Consider the following 17,815-nt stretch of genomic DNA (forward strand, 5'->3'; position numbering starts at 1 on the left):
CACCTTCTCCACAAGGGGGAGGGAGCTAGTAAAAAGGAGGAAAAACTAGGTTGTATTAAAATATCCTCTGCACTTAGGGCAGTAAATTACCAACAGGATTCAAAATGGACCATAAATTGAGTATTTTAGAGTATGTGAAGTGGGTTTCAGGGCTGCAAAGTGAGCTTAAAGTGTCTTTCCCCTTTTGTTCCTCTTAATCACACAGCTCTTCCGAAAAACATTTCATCTCCTTGATGGCATAAAAGGGTAAAACCTGTATGTGGTGTTGTGTGTGTGCTTATGCTTGTGCTCTGCCAGACCCTCTACTTCAATTTCTTAAAGGGTTTCTTCCCCCTGTGAAAGAGGCTTCTCTTTGTTTGTTCGGCAGGGCACTCTGTAATTCATTTGGAACAACTGAGCTCTTCCTGTCATGACTTCTGGGCTATGCCTTCCCCTAGCTCAGCCTGTTGTTAGCTTGCCCTGTCTTTTGTCCAACCAGCCTCTGCGATTGGTTCCCACCCTCTGTTCCTCTGGAGTAGCAGTAGTAGCAAGGAGGGGCTACTACTGACTTCTTGACAGGAAGTTTGCTGTCACTTACTGGGAGGAAGAGAATGAGGCAGTGGGGATACTGGTGCTGCAGGGGTGAACCAGGAGAGCTGGTCTACCCATGACCGCTCACCTTACTTGGACCAAAGGCTACATTCACCCTTTGCAAAACCTCTAGGGGCTGCATGCCAGTGGAAGGTGTGGCTGCCCCACACTTCGATGTGCACAAGAAACACAAACATGGGCAGGGGATATGCATGTAGGACCAGTAGCAGCTGGCAGGGAGGGCCATAGCTGTGCACCTGACCTCCCAGCAGCAGAGTCACTGCCATCTGTTGGGAGAAGGAGGGAGGAGAGAGATGGTGTGTTATTTAGGTGCACCAGTGGGGGTTCTGGATTGGCAGAATTGGCAGAACTCTGGATTCATATTTTTTTGGAAGCCGCCCAGAGTGGCTGGGGAAGCCCAGCCAGATGGGCGGGGTATAAATAATAAATTATTATTATTATTATTATTATTATTATTATTATTATTATTATCACTGGTGGACTGACATTTCGAGGGCCCTGAAGCTCAAACTGTTATGGGGGCCCCTTCACAACCAGCAATCATGTCTGGGTAACCCCTGCCATCTTCTTCAATGGAGTTTTTCTACAACAGATCCCAATTTTTCTGTGAGTTTGCGTTTTTGGTATCCACTTAAGCACTTTTCGTCAACGCATTGTTCTTCCACTAGGGCAGAGGTTTTCAACCTTTCTGAGTCCACGTCTCTCTTGACTAACTACATTATTTCTGTGGCTCCCCTGTGGGGAAACTCGTTCAGAGTCTCAGAAGCCTGGTTATGTCTCCTTGTGAGTCCTCCGAGCAGCCGCGGCCACTGCCCCTAGTCTCTGAGCCACCAACCACAATAGAGGTGCCTCCTTGATGGAGACTGGCTGAAGGTGAACGTGAGGCTAGCATCTGGCTCATGTTGGGAAGCAGCTGTGGCGGCAGCAGGCACCGGCAGGCCGACATGGTGCAAAGGGCTTCGGCGCCGGGCATTCCCAGGCAGGCATTGCACACAGCAAGCACAAGAAATATCAGCACATTGTCTGCCTGCCTGCCTGCCTGCCTGCCTCACTCCTGGTAACCAACACCCCCTGGCCAGCCCCAGAGGCACTATTCGCCTGGGGAGCTTGTAACCAGGGCCGCTGCAACAAACAGCCACACAAGCCTTTGGGAGGCAGAGATGCAACAGGGCATCGGAGGAGGGAGGGAAGGAAAGAGAGACGGAGGCCAGTGTTGCCTGCGGCACCCCCCGACAATCATTCAAGGCACTCCAGGGTGCCATGGCACACTGGTTGAAAACCATTGCTCTAGGGTCTTGACCTCTGTTAAAAAAAGGGGGGGTGCATTAGCCACAGCAGAACAAGCAATTGACCACAATGCTCTACCTTTACAACATCTGTGGTACTGACTCTCAGACGTTGGGATTTTTGAAATATATACAGTACAACCCAAATTGATCAATTTGAGTTGCGCGACTCAAATTGGGTCTGCTAAACCCTTCTTTTTTAAAAAAGCAATGTGGACTAAAGTCTCTTTTCAGGCTTCCTAGGATTAGGGGCCCTTAAGCTTCATTAGTTTCGTAGTAGATCCGCCCCTGATTGGCATTCTGGGCGAACCTGATGGGAGTTGTAGTCCAAAACACCTGGAGGGCACCGGGTTGGCAAAGACTGCCCTGCAGGCTACAGCAAGCCATTGTGTCTGATGATTAAGCATTTTCATTCTTATTTATTGATGAGAGGGCTTTGGAAGCCTCTGTCCCTGCTCCTGCTCCAGTGAGGAGAAGGGGAGGTGGGCGGGGGATGACGACTCACACCTAAATTATTCCTTTCAGAGTATTGGCTTCTGCTTCAGAACTTCAGGATGTGAAGCATCGCCCAATTCGCAGAGAACATTAAAGGAAACGAGGGAGTGCTTAGGGAAACTAAGTGTTAAACAGGACCATCCGTCTGGGGCAGAGCAGGGGAGAAGAGAGTACTTGATGTCTCAATCATGGCTGGTTTATGGCCTACAATCCTTGAATTTGTGTGACAGCAATCCAGTGCCTTACATAGATTGCATCATAAATAACCCAAGTCCGCAGTGGTCAGAGAATCTAAATGAGAGAAAGGAAAAAGAGATGTAGAAACAAAGAGTGAGTAGCCGAGCAGCGAGTTACCTTGAGTCTTTTTTAGGGTTTTATAAGTAAAGACAGGAAGGGATGGGAAAAGTGTGAGTCAAACACAGGCCACGTTCACAAACGGCACTGCTAAGGCCTCTTAACGCAGCTTTCTTTCGTTTTCTTTCTCTTGTTGGCGAATATTGTTCATGCAGAATGAAATATGGCGAAAATCCATCGGGAATAAAGTTATATCTATTTCATGGGTCCCTTTTTATGTTAGTTAAACCTGTGTTTGACTAACACTTTTGCCCAGTGGTCAGCAACCTTTTTCAGCCATGGGCCGGTCCACCATTCCTCAGACCTTGTGGGGGGCCGGACTATATTTTTTGGGGGGAAATGAACGAATTCCTATGCCCCACAAATAACCCAGAGATGCATTCTAAATAAGGACACATTCTACTCATGTAAAAACATGCTGATTCCCAGACCGTCCACGGGCTGGATTGCCTTAGGTTGCCTTTTGGCAATCACCCTACAAGAGGACACTTTTCATTTGGATGAAATTTGCATGTGCCAGTTTATACATACCTATAGAAATAATTTAAATAGAAATACACTCCATCTCACCACAGTGGGGAAGACAGGGCACAAGGCTGCCTCCTTAGTCTGCTCTCCCAGGGCTCCCTTGATGGAAAAGTTCAGGTTTTCTGCTGCACTCTTGTGCCTGATGCTTCTTCATCTATAAACTGGATCTGGACTGGATAGTCCTTCAAACAGAGGACTGACCTCTGTAACGTATGGCACATGGGCAATCTAGTCCTGATTTTCTGGGAAATGCTCCTGGTGAATTGCAGTTCCTATAGATTGGAAGATGGGAAGACAGGATATGCTAACAGCTAATGCTCCTTAATAGTCATTGGCAAAGCAGCCAGGCACATCTTTTGCTAAGGAGATCCTTGGCAGGATGTCCTGTGGGTGTTTTCTAAAAGGCTAGGAAATACTTGGAAGGTCCCCCAAGGAAGCCTGTTTTTCTCCTCCTACTATTTGCATGAGGGAGTGTCAGAGAGAGGGAAGGGAGGAGTTTGGGGCTCTTGGACCTTAACAGGATTTCTGGGATGCTAGGCCTCTCTGGAGATCTGGTGTTGGGTTGTGGATTCAGCTATTTGTTGGTATCTTTTAGCTGTCCCTCTCCACTTACTCTCGACCCGTATAACCGTAAATAAACTCAAATATTACAAACCTCTCCAAGTCTCCAGTGGTCTTCCTCCAAAGGAAACCAAACCTGGGCAGTGGCGTAGTGTGGGTTGTCAGCACCCGGGGCAAGGCAAGTAATTTGCGCCCCCTAACCCGTGGATTTGCGCCCCCTAACCCTAACCCCCAGATGTTACGCCCGGTGCAGCCGGGCCCCCCTGCACCCCCCACGCTATGCCACTGAACCTGGGTAAGCACTACAACCCCTGGAATATCAGAAGAGCAAAGTGTAGCAGTATTTTTGTTTTTCCCAGGATATTTTTTGCTATTCTGCCCACCTTCCTGTGATACCTTTTTGAGCTGCAGGAGCTGTCATTCTGCAAAGCCCAGCTCCCTCTCCAAAGTCTCTAGTAGTTAAACATGTGTGTGTGTGTGAACATGTGTGTGGTTCATTCACATGAACACCAAGGTGCCATGTAACATATTGCAGATGCTGGAGCTGACAGTAATTTTGTTTATCCCACAAGGATATTGTGAACAAACTAAACCAAAAGACTTGTCCTCCTTTAAATCACCACAGAACAGTCTCCTGTGCAGTGTTGGACAAAACCTTCAACAACATGCAATAGTTTGAGATGCTTCGTGACCTGAGAACTTCTGCACCCAAAACAGCTGCTGTACCCCTGAACGATGACCCTTCCCCAGTGTGCATGAGCTCATTTTGAGAAACAAATTCTGATGTTTCTCCATTTGTGCTCTAGATGGTGAGTGAGCTCAGTCATCTGCCTGTAAACGCTCGCTGGAGTGCGATATTGGCTTTGGAGACAGTTTTTGTGAAGGCTATCCAAAGTGCAAAATAACTCTTGCGCTCTTTTGATGGTGCACCCTCTCCTGCACTTGAAAATAGTGGGCATGACATTTCTCAGAATTTTTTTTTAAAAAAGGTTGATATCTGAGGAGGCCTGTGAAATGTCTGGTGTTACTGTACAAATACGGGAACCGCAGGGAAAAGAATAATGTAAGCCTCTTGTAGAAAGAGCTACTGTCTGTGGGGCTTATTTCCTCTTGAGGTCAGATGAACCTCCTCCCTTCCCCTCCCTGGTCTCTAACGCGGAAGAAAAAAATACACACGCACACATAGGGAGAAATCAATCCATCAAATGTCATTACAGATTTATTAAGCCTGATGTATAAAGACTTTTAACATCTCCAGAAAGCATAAAAAGAGCACTTCTGTTCAGTCTTGTGCTTTGAAAATCTAAATATATTTTTATCATATAAATAATTCTTTTCATGTTTTTAAGTGCATCTGTTGTTTTTTTTTAAATTATTATTCCCTCTTCAAATTTCCATTTTACAATTGGCCAAAACTGAAGCCTGCCTTGACTGAAATGAAGCTATTTGCAAAGCAAATGATGTTGCGAAGCATGTCTATGGCAAACCGTATCAGCTAGATTTCAGAAAGGTAGTTCAATGAGGAAGGCATTAAAATGAGGGACAGCCTCCAGCAAAATCATAATTGAACACACCCAAGCCCTTAATGTCTGCAGTTGGGTTTCCTGATGCAAATTATGATAACATTTCAGATGGGAATGGCTGCTTTCCAATAACTGCGGTGAGAAAGAGATGTGGGTTTTATTTTCTCTACCCCCTGCCACACAGCAAAGAATTGCTATGTTTCTTTTTTTTAAAAAAAATGTAAATAATATATGTATAGAAACCTTTTCTAATGGAAATGAGGCATTCAGGATTATATGCATAGTATGAGAATTACTGCTCCTCTTTCTGAACGCAATTGGTTAAAGATGTGTGATCTGCAGGTTGCTGTGGACTTTAATTGCTGCTATAGAACTTGAACAATTTTATTTTCAGTGTTTGTGGGTGGGGAGGGGAACCCTGGTGTGTTTTCGGTGATCCAGCTACAGAACCTTACCCACCTCCAAGTTAATTGAGGCTGCAAAGTTATTGCATATTATTCCCTTGATATAACAGTCTGCTGAAATCATATGCAGAAATACTTCCGTTAATAGTCAGGCGTTTTCTTTTTTAATTGGGAAAAGTGGTTCTCCTGCAAATAGGCAGCCTAGATAAATTTGGGTCTGATTTATCAGCACTGAGAATAATTTTGTTTTGTAAAAAGCAATTGAAGCAAAAAAGAAAAAAAAGAGGAATCTGTAAGGAATCTTCCAAGCAAGTGATCCCACCCTCTCCAAAAGTTGCTGGCATATTAGAAAATATTGTTGAATCCCATTCAGCTGACTGTAGTGCAGGTGTATAGAGATTTGCCACCTACAATAGCTGAACAGGGCACTACTCTTAAAAAATTTCCTTGGTTTGAAAAGGAAAAAAGGATTTTATGTTGGGAAGATTCAGATCCAAGATCATTTTCTTTGCAAGCACTAGGTGGTGCTGTATTCCTAAATGTGAGAGCCCTGTGGTTTCATTTTCTTCCTTCCTTTCTCCCCCCCCCCCTTTTATTTTAACTGTAAGGACCATTCATAATCATCAAAACCAAGTGAAACATGGTTTTGATTAAAACAGCCTGTTGGCTCAATAATCTTCGTAATTTTAAAAACATCCTTAATGTGGAGGAACAGTACTACAATGTCAGCTCTGGCCTTGGGGCCCATTAGAACAGCAACAAAATAAATAAGAAGGAGGACTGTGAGGTCATGAAAACAAAATTAAGCTAATGTTTCAAATTTTGACAATTACGAATTGTTCTTCGGAGAAGACTCCCTCCCCCCCTTCTTTTTTAAGGAAAATAAAATAAAATAAATTCAGGCACTATTAGATAAAATACAAAGAGGGTAATTGTACATGAGTATGAGTTTTCTCATGGGGGGTTTAGCATGCCTTCAAAGCGAAACTTGGACGCCGTTTTTATTTTTATTATCATCATTTCCCCTCCTGTCCCCAGAACCGGGCAGGTTTCATGCATATACAGACTTGTTTTCTCCTTCCTTCCTCTACAAGCTACATTTCAATTCCTCATAGCGGAATTAAGAGATGATGAGCGAAGAAAACAACACAACTGTGATAAAACGGAAAGAGCAGGCATAATGGCCCAGGGTTTGTTGAAGGGTAGGGTGGGGTGTTCTCCCCCCCACACACACTTTGTGTTTTGTAGGAAATGGAAACAAGCAAATATAAGGCGACCGGGGGGCGGTGGGGGGGAATCTGTGTTCATTAACATGGCAATATAGTTAATTATATACAAATATGTACAGTATAAAAAATGCATCAAAGGCTTGAGTTTCCCGTCCAGCCAAGCTGCAGTGCACACAGGAAAGCAGCTTGCTTTTCCTTGTCCCCGGTCCTTTTGCCCCCTCCCCTCCCCGCAAAACCCTCCACCCCACCCGTTCCACCCAGAACACATTGCCCCAATTATACAAGCAATATAATCTATACAGCATGCGGTTTGTAACAAAAGTAGTGCAGACGCACCAAAACATTCTTACAGATACAGTTGCTGTAATTTCTCAGTGGGGGTGCGGGGTGCGGAAGGAGTCTTGGGTGGGTCAGTTGTACAGCTGTGTGAGTATGTATGTGTGTGTGTGTGTGAGGGGGGGGGATGGAGGGAGTGCGGCCCAGACTTGTCCACCTGATCAAAGAGGAGTGCTCTTTTGAGAACTCGCTCGTCTACCAGCACTGCCCGAAGAAGTCGTCGAAAGCATCCTGAAGGTGCAACAGAGAACATGCTGGCTGACAAGACCGCAGGCGTTTTGTGCCACGCTGGAAAGGACTGAGTGTTTTTACTGGGCTTTCTCCAGCAAGGCTCTGTTGTTTTAAACAAGAAAGGGTTTTTTATTTTATGATTCATACTGTGAGATGTTCGAGACAAGAATGACGAACGAGAGGAGGGCGGAGGGAAATAAAAGACCTTAAAATAATTACGTGCGATATACCCATGTGCTTGACAAAAGGCCATATGGTACGAGAGGTTATGCAAGGGTTAAGAACCCTGAACTCAAGTTGCCGCCATTTGTGTCTATACGGCAGTATAAATCCAAACACTGAACTTTAAACCCTAAAGGGGAGAAAGAAGCTTTGTCTGTTGCTGGGTAAGGATGGCAAATTTCTGTGTTCTCACAGGCCTCCAGATAGCGTGTGCTGGAAGGGAATTTTGCTTCACAATGGGCCCGCTTCACGGCTCCATGATATTAAAGTTGTTGCCCCTTGTGGTAAAGACCATGAAATTAGGCCTGGCTAGGACTAGGATAGTCAATGTAGGGCTGTAGCTCCCAGCACCCCCAACCATTATGGCCAATGGTCAGGGAGGAATGGAGTTGGAGACCCACAACTTTGTTGGCTATTCCTGCCACATAGCATTAGATACAAATGGATAGTGGGAAGAATCTGTTCCTTACAAGTAAAATTTGTGCATTTTTATTTTTTTTTAAATCACACTTCCATTTAAATTTTCTGATTCTCCAGAAGAAGACTACAAAGATCTTTCTGGGAATTTGGATTCAGCGCATGGACCAACAGTTGGGTATCCCTGATGTGACTCAAAGCATTTATTCCCCCTCTACTATTTTATATGTATTTGCAGATAACATAGGAGCATGTCAATTTGTAAGTCACTCCCAGCCTATAATATGGATCATTGAGCTACTGAAAACACTTCCACGTAGGGCTTTCAACAGCAGAGGCATAACTAAGTGGCAGTTTCTCAGCTGAGACTCTGCTCTCGAATTTGAGCCCCACCCCTACTTAATTAAGTCACAGTGTTATAAAATGGGTGGGCAGGACCTTGGTCTAATTTCAGAAGTGCTCTTCAAGAGATCAGTTCAGATCTCTGTCAAGAGGACTCTGTCCCTTCCCTGGCAGCCTGGTAGGTGGGGATATTTTGAAAGGATTCCACATATACCTTCCCATCCCTTAATAGTGAAACATATATTTCCTGTTTGGGATGGATCTGTGTTGGGATTTTCAAGAAGCATTTTTGTTGATGTTGTTGTTACTGGCTCATTTTAACGATATACAATTTGCAGAATTAAGGACTCAATAAAAAGTGCACGTAGGGAGCATCACTAAATCTGTTTTTCCAAGCCTGGTCCATATGCCAACTCAAACAGAGCTTATGACTTAGATTTCTTATTCTCTAGTAAAACCAGCTGAAAAGCTGATTTCACTAAGAGAAAGAACTGGAGAGAAGCCTGGTGCGAAAAGCATAAAGCTTCCATCCAGCCTCATCTGCCCTGGAGATACAGGGTGGATCTACACATGGGGTGGGGTGGGGAAATGCTATCAATAAGTCAGAAATTAAATCATTATAACAAAAGAAAAGAAAAACGCTATGGAAAAATCGCAAAAAAATTTTTTTGCTCTCCAGTGCCATCTGGTGTTGCATGTTTATAATGCATTCAAAACTCTGTTTTTTTTACTAATGTAGCTGAGTCCAGAGTGACTTCTCAGTCATTTTGAATTTATTGGTAAATAACTTTTAAGAGTATCAACGGTTTGATCAACAGACCAGCTTATAAAGGATGAAGCAGTGTTCTGCACCACAGACAACTGTGAAGCTTCATATAGAAGACAACGGCTATGTACACATTAGTGGCTTGAAACACAGCAAGTTCATCTCATGAATGTGAAAAGCCATATTTTTTTTTTTTTTAAATGATGCTGTTCACACCAGAAAGGGGGCAGGGATGTCTTCACATGATGCCCATTACCTGATGCTTTCCCCTGAGCCCAACTCCAATTCACTGAAGCTGTCTTCTGCACATGGAGATCCACACACTCTTGAGTATTTATCAAGAAGCTACAGGATACTGATGGATTGCGGCTGAGCCCATGTGTACTCAGCTTCGCGCACCCGGGGTGGGAGCGTGCTGCAGCCCGAGTAAGTGGTAATGTGTACACAGCCAATATGTCGAGATAAGATACATCATCTGTGATGTATTATGGAGTGATGGTGTTAGGCGCAGCTGTCCCAGTTCAGAGCCCCACACATGGACTTGATCATGCTGGCTTCTGCTGTCAATAAAAGTAGCAATTCCATATAAGCAACAGGCTACAGGAAGATCTCGTGGTGCAAGTGAGGTGGTATGTTGTAGATTATAACTTCTCACTGTGGAGGGATGATCAGTGGAACGAGGGAAATAGTCCTTATCAGCAAATGCTAGGCAGTGGCGAGAGGGGGTGGTAAGTACCACATATGCAAAGAGTTGCTGGTGGGATGGCAGCTGTCAGTATGGGCTGTGTGATGCTGACAGAGGGTGCTTCCTGCTATTTTTCAGGTGGGGTTCAGTGCCATACAAGCAAATTCAGTTTGGGCAATTAAAGTGGATTTAGTGCTCTTGTGCAACCAAGCCGCCCCCCCCCCCAAAGGTAGAAAATGGGCTTTTTGCAGGAAGGAAAGTGATGGAGAAATGCACTGGAAAGGATGGGATATCACAATTGCTTGATGCAACGTTGTATGAACAAATTAGAATGAATGCTCAATGAGCAAGTCATCTGGAAGAGGCCTCAGCCACTGCCATTCAATGGTTGAAGGTAATGGCGCTCACAGGTTACGCTGAGCACAGGCACAAGCTGTTTCTGCACGTGTTTGTGTGAAATAAAAAGGGCACACTTGTTCGCTTGGAGAGCTCAGCTATTGTGTACACAGGTACAAGGACTGTACAGTCATTGAAGCCAATGTGAGAATGCCCCTACACATTCCTCTCCAGCCCACATCAGCCCATCAGCTGCAGAATGTATCAGCAAACATTTGGCTGCTGCAAATGACATTGAATGCTACAGAAGGGGTAGGGGAACTGTGCCTTTCCAGATGTTGTTGACTCCAGCTCCCACCAGACCCAGCCAGCATCACCAATGGCTAGGGATGATAGAAGTTCTAGTCTGGCATCATCTGTCAGCCCATGGGTTCAGCTCCCAAACGCTTTAGTGGGCTTGAATCAGAAGCCATTCAACTTTTGCCTTTGCTAGTCTCTTTTTTCTGGGATGCAAGGAAAAAAGGATTAAAACCAACTGCATTTTAAAAAAGAAAAAAGCCTCACAGCATTTGACTGTGCGTTTTCAAAATTCTGCTGTCATCATCTTCTCGGGAATTTAAATATATATTTTTAATTGCAAAAGGTAAAGCATAACCTCGAGATAATTCAGTTGAATCAAAATTATTTTTATTCTTCTTCTGTCAATGTTGAGTTTTCACTCCTGTTGTTTGGGGGATTGCAGAATGCAACATGAACAGCTTGACTATGAGACTTTGCAGTGCAACAATAAGAATGACTACACTGGATTTAGCAGTCCTGAGTGCTCAGTGAGTTCCAGACACCAAAGGCTTGAGATAGTAACTAGAATTAATGAGTCATATTCAATCGGTACACCATCCTGTTTTACAACCTTCATAATGTTGTCGTTGTTAATATATTATTATTATTATTATTATTATTATTATTATTATTATTATTATTATTATTATTTATACCCCGCCCATCTGGCTTCCCCAGCTACTCTGGGTAGCTTCCAAAAAAATATTAAAATACTATAATACACCAAACATTAAAAGCTTCCCTAAACAGGGCTGCCTTCAGATAGCAGATTATTATTATTACAGATTATTACAGATTCAGATTACTATTATTATTATTACAGTTGTACCTCTGGTTGCGGATGGGATCCGTTCCAGAGGTCCAGAGGTTTCTGCAACCTGAGGACCGCTTCTGCGCATGCGTGCATGGCGGAACCTGGTAAAAAACTTCCGGGTTTGCAGCGCGCACATCCCGAAGTTTACGTAACCAGGGGGTTACGTAACCAGAGGTACGACTGTATTATTATTTATTCCTTTATTGCATTGATATTGCACATTTTCCTCCAAGGAGTTCAAGGTGGCGTACGCTGTTCTCCCCCATCTCATTTCATCCCCACAACAACCCCATGAGGTTAATTAGGCTCTGAGGCATTGACTGGCCCAAGGGCCACCCAGTTGTGGATTTGAACCCAGGTCTCCCAACTCCTAGTCTGACACTCTAACTGCTACAGGCAGCAATTCCCCAGGGGTCTCTCATGCAAGAGTCCTAACTATTGTCTGCCACCTGATTCTTTAACTGGAGATGCTACCACCTGAACTTGACACTTTCTGCCCTCAAAATATGTGCTCTATTCCTGAGTTCTTATCGTCCCCATTCTAGTCCTTAGATTGTTGTTGTTGCTGCACAGATTCACACCATGCATTTAACGCCCATCCAACTCACATTTGAAGCACATTGCCTGCCCCAAAGAATCCTGGGAAATGTGTTTTACCCCTCACAGAGCTCTGATCCCCAGTGCCCTGGAGAAACTACATTTTCCAGGATTCTTTTGGGGAAGTCATGTGCTTTAAATTTGAGTTGGATGTGCTTTAAACAACAAATGATGTTTTGCAATATTGAAACTTACACCTTGAGGCACATATAGTTCCAGAGCCAAACACTCTGGAAAAATAAGCTATGGCTCACTAGATTTCAACCTCCTTTTTGCAAATATTAATTTCTTGTTTGATTGGGTGCTTGGAAGATTTTTTTTTTAAAAAAATCTAAATATAATGTTTGTTGGTAATCATTTTTTAAAATTAACATCCGTTCTCTTGTTGTCAGAAAATTACAGCTTTGAAGATTTCCCCTCCAGTCTTTTCATCTACTGAAACTTTCAGAAGTCTGGGAAACGAAGGGGTCAGACAAAAATTATTTAATGGCAACAGAAGTTGGAATTCAGAAAGGTAAAAGGTTCATTAGTATGCTAAAATGCAAATTGTCAACATCATGTGTCAGACTATGCAAATACCCTTACATCAAGGAATCACATGTATTTTCACTCATCTATTCTAAAGGGAAATAAGTTTTAAAGCAGTTTTTGAAATGACTTTACTTATATATACATTTTTCTTGCTGCTGGATTTTTTTTTATCCATTTGTGTGGGAAGGTGAAATTAACATTTGCTGTAAAAGTCTAATTTTGCTTAGAGTATTTATATCCCAGTACATATGGCACTTTATTTATTGTTAAGTAATATCTTAGTACATATGGCGCTTTATTTATTGTTAAGTAATAAAGAAAAAAGATAGCTCTCCTTCATTTATATTGCTGGAAATATCTTTGACTAACAGTGTTCTCCTGTAAATGCTTTTGGGGAGGCATTAATATGTTAACTTATTGATTTTCAGAACGTCTTTTAATATCCTTTCAGATTTCAAAGGAAACAAGATGTGTTAATCTTGAACACGCTTTTAAAATAATGAATACATTGTCACATAAGCAGGGCTTCGTAAATTCTGCAGTAGTAGTAAGTGCAAAAACTAGCGCCAGATATGGATTTTAACAACCTAAGGGCATGGATGCGTGTGTGTGTGTGTGTGTGTGTGTGTACATGAATTGAGTTTAGGAATATCTTTGGAGCTATTATGAGAGGTTGACAAAGAATACCTACATACCTTTGAATATTTTACAATGAAAACAGGGATAGTATTTTGCACTTAGATAGTGAAGGGGCCAGCTGAAGGCATTTCAGACAGCAGACTGTCTTGCCAGAGTGGTGCATGCTCTAGTTATCTCTCGCTTGGACTACTGCAATGTGCTCTACGTGGGGCTACCTTTGAAGGTGACCCGGAAACTACAACTAATCCACAATGCAGCAGCTAGACTGGTCACTGGGAGCGGCCCCCGAGACCACATAACACCGGTCTTGAAAGACCTACACTGGCTCCCAGTACGTTTCCGAGCACAATTCAAAGTGTTGCTGCTGACCTTTGAAGCCCTAAATGGCCTCGGTCCAGTATACCTGAAGGAGCGTCTCCACCCCCATCATTCTGCCCGGACACTGAGGTCCAGCGCAAAGGGCCTTCTGGTGGTTCCCTCGCTACGAGAAGCCAAGTTACAGGAACCAGGCAGAGGGCCTTCTCAGTAGTGGCACCTGCCCTGTGGAACAGCCTCCCACCAGATGTCAAAGAGAAAAATAACTCTTTTTCTTCTTTTTTGGTGTTTGGTTTGTCTTTTCTGTTGCCTAAATGTTTGGTGTTGTATAATGAATTGAAATCAATAAAAAGAGAGAGAGAGAGAGAGAGAGAGAGAGAGAGAGAGAGAGAGAGAAATAACTACCAAACTTTTAGAAGACATCTGAAGGCAGCCCTGTTTAGGAAGCTTTTAATGTTTAATAGGTTATTGTATTTTTGTGTTCTGTTGCAAGCCGCCCAGAGTGGCTGGGGAAACCCAGCCAGATAGGCGGGGTATAAATATTATTATTATTATTATTATTATTATTATTATTATTATTATTATTTTGCTGCCTGAGGCATCTCCTACTCCACATACCATAGCTGACTAGGTTGGCAGTTGAATGCCACTTCCACACCGACAATGGAACTTGAGGGTGGTCAGGTAGTCTGTGAGGAATGATGAGTCTGCTGCCTGAGGAGGTTTCCTCACTTTGCCTAATGGTAGGGATGGCCAAGACCAATGCAGAAAAGTTGGAGGGGTTGACCATGGGGCAGAAGAGACAATGACAGCCAGTGCTCCCCCCCCCTCAAAAAAATGTTTGGGGGTACTCTCATTTTCGTACACATATTGAAATACTGCCCCTCAATGAGGCCAAACTTAGATTCACAAAATGTTTAGGGGTATGCGTACCCCTGTGCCCCCCCCCAGAAAAACACACACTGAGGACAACCAAATATCTGAAGGCCTGGAGCACGTTTGTTTTCTGTTTCTCCTGTGGTTAAGGTAAAAAAAGGGTAAAGGACCCTCGGACAGTTAAGTCCAGTCAAAGGCGACTATGGGGTTGTGGTGCTCATCTCGTTTTTCAGGCCGAGGGAGCTGGCGTTTGTCCACAGCTTTCCGGGTCATGTGATCAGCATGACTAAACTGCTTCTGGCACAATGGGACACCGTGATGGAAGCCAGAGCACATGGAAATGCCATTTACCTTCCTGACAAAGCAGTACCTATTCATCTACTTGCACTGGTGTGCTTTTGAACTGCTAGGTTGGCAGGAGCTGGGACAAAGCAAAGTGTTGCGGGGATTCAAACTGCCGACCTTCCGATCGGCAAGCCCAAGAGGCTCAGTGGTTTAGACCAGGCATGTCCAACTCCCAAGAGACTGTGATCTACTCCCAGTATATAAAAAAAACTGGCAGTAATCTACCCATTGTCATTGGAGGGAGGAGGAGCATCCTTGGGGTGGGTCGGTTGCCCAGTTGTTGAGCTTTTTTTAGGAGGGAGCTGCCCAGAATTGTTGAGCTTTCTTGGGGGAGGACTCCACAGTTTTTTAGCCTTTCCCCCGTAGATTTTTGTACACAATAAGGATTCCACGATCTACCAGGATCAGCCAGGGATCTACCAGTAGATTGCGATCTACTGGTTGGACATCCCTGGTTTAGACCACATCACCACTTGCTCCCCACTCTGGTGGGTAGGACCTGAACAAATGAGGTTCAAATGACAAGAACCAGGGCAATTTGGGCAAAGGTTCAGAAGAACATCTGATGGTACAATTTGCTTGACAGTGGGACAGACTGTCTTTCATTGGCAGTTTTTAAGCAGTGGCCGAGTGGCCACCTGTCAGGAATGCCATAACAGCAGATTTCTGCTTTGGCATAAGATTGGATTAGATGCCCTTTGGAGAAGGGGCTGTAGTTCTGTGGTAGAACATCTGCCTTGAGTTTAGAAGTCTCCAGGTTCAACCTCTGACACCTGCAGGTAGGGCAAGGAGACACTGGTTGCCTGAAACCCTGGAAAGCCTCTGCCAATCAGTGTAGATCCTCCAAGTGCCCCTATTTTGCAGAGACGTCCTTGATTTAGAGAAGCTGTCCCAGTTTCTGCTTTGATCCCTGAACATCCCACTTTTTCCTTAGGATGTCCCTATTTTCATTGGAGAAATGTTGGAGGGTATGGAGTTATCTGACCCTCAAGCCATCTGAAGGCAATCCTGTAAAGGGAGGTGTTTTTTGTTTTTTTAAAAAAAGTTTAATGTTTTATATTGTTTTTATATATGTTGGAAGCTGCCAAGAATGTCTGGGGCAACCCAGTAAGATGTGTGGGGTGTAAATAGTAAAATTACCATTATGGAATAGGACATCCCTATTTTCATTGCAGAAATGTTGGAGGGTATGTGTATAAGGCAGATTCCTATGTTCCTTTGAGGATAGGTACCCAGGAGTCATTAGTGCCCATCCTTATGACGTCTGAAACTAGGGAAAACTCCAAAAGAATGAGATAACTTACTAAGATCTCATTTTCTTTGACTACTTGTGCAGGAAGAACCAAATACTGGTTAACACAAGTCATCAGTGTGATGCAGCAGAACAACAAAAAATGGCTAATGCTATTCTAGGCTGTATCGACAGAAGTATAGCATCCCGATCAAGGGAAGTAGTAGTACCACTCTATTCTGAATTTGGTCAGGCCACACTTGGAATACTGTGTCCAGTTCTGGGCACCGCAAGCTGGGCCATGCTGTGGGCACCGGCATGGGGGTGCCTGGTTCACACCTGCCATGTACCGCGTTGGCTGACTGGGTTCCCCCAGGTGGTACAGCACTGCTCTGCTTGGCTCTGGTGCGGGGGGGGGGGGCGCTCCAGCTGTGTCAGTGGCGAGGCCTGGGCAGCCATGATGGGCTCCATACCCTGCCTCTCCAGTGCGCATGTACTCCCTTGTGCACCTGCCCACTCCCTGGTGCCTGCATGCGCACCCCTCAGGCATGTGTGCGCCTACCCCAGGCTCTGGGAGCTCACACTATGTGGCTGCAGTGGAAGCGTTTGTAAATACAGTGGTACCTCGGGTTAAGAACTTAATTTGTTCTGGAGGTCCGTTCTTAACCTGAAACTGTTCTTAACCTGAAGCACCACTTTAGCTAATGGGGCCTCCTGCTGCCGCTGGACCGCAGGAGCACGATTTCTGTTCTCATCCTGAAGCAAAGTTCTTAACCCGAGGTACTATTTCTGGGTTAGTGGAGTCTGTAACCTGAAGCGTCTGTAGCCTGAAGTGTCTGTAACCCAAGGTACCACTGTATGATACTGCTCTGCAGATGTTATACCCATCTTCGCCTTGAGTTATCTTGAAGCTTTTCTTTTGCAGCAAGCATATACAGATGTGCACATGAGATTGCACTGACTAGTAAGCACTGGTTAGGACTCAGTGATTCTCAACCTGTGGGTCCTCAGATGTTGTTGGACTACAACTCCCAACATCCCTGAGCTCTGGCCTTGCAAGCTAGGGGTGATGGGAGTTGTAGTTCAACAACATTTGGGGACCCATAGGTTGAGAAAGGCTGGGTTAGGTGGGACACCGTTTGGAGGAGAACTGAGCCACTTGGCCCAGTAGGATCCTGTCCACAGCAAACTGGTCAAGTCCATCTTACCTACAGAAAAGATACGTGGTAAAGGGGGAAAGGCATAACTTAAATCTTCCATTTCCCACCTTTTTCTTTCATGCACTGCCAGTAAAAAAACAGAAACAACGGAGCTCATGTTTCCAAGTAAATCTTTCCAGGCTGTAGGTGATGATGACAATTCCTTGTGCTTTGTTGCAGTGTGGGAGAGTAAACAGCTTGGATATACAGTGTATCAATATGCCACTTGTTAATAAGCAGGGATGCAAATCATAAATATTTGGCTGTTTGATCACTGGTTTTTTAATTAATGTTTTGATGGTATCCAATGAGAATAACAGTCAGGGTGATAATATTGAGGCCAGGCAGCAGACAAAAGAGGCAATGATTTTGTGTGTGTGTGTTACCTGATTTATATGATGGATAAACTATCAGCTCATCCAGATTTATATACCAAGAGGGGGATGGGAAGTGTGTGTGTGTGTGTGTGTGTGTGTGTGTGTGTGTGTGTTCTCACTTAATTCAAATGTTTACCTAAAATGTTCCCAGAGGAGAGCAATGTAAGCAAAATTATCAGAGTTTAATAGTGCAATATTGTAATTTGTAGACAGCTTTTCAATGAGTTCTGAGAGTTCGATCCTACC

Source organism: Podarcis tiliguerta (assembly GCF_965153285.1).
Source record: "Podarcis tiliguerta genome assembly, chromosome: 6".
NCBI classification, from domain to species: domain Eukaryota; kingdom Metazoa; phylum Chordata; class Lepidosauria; order Squamata; family Lacertidae; genus Podarcis; species Podarcis tiliguerta.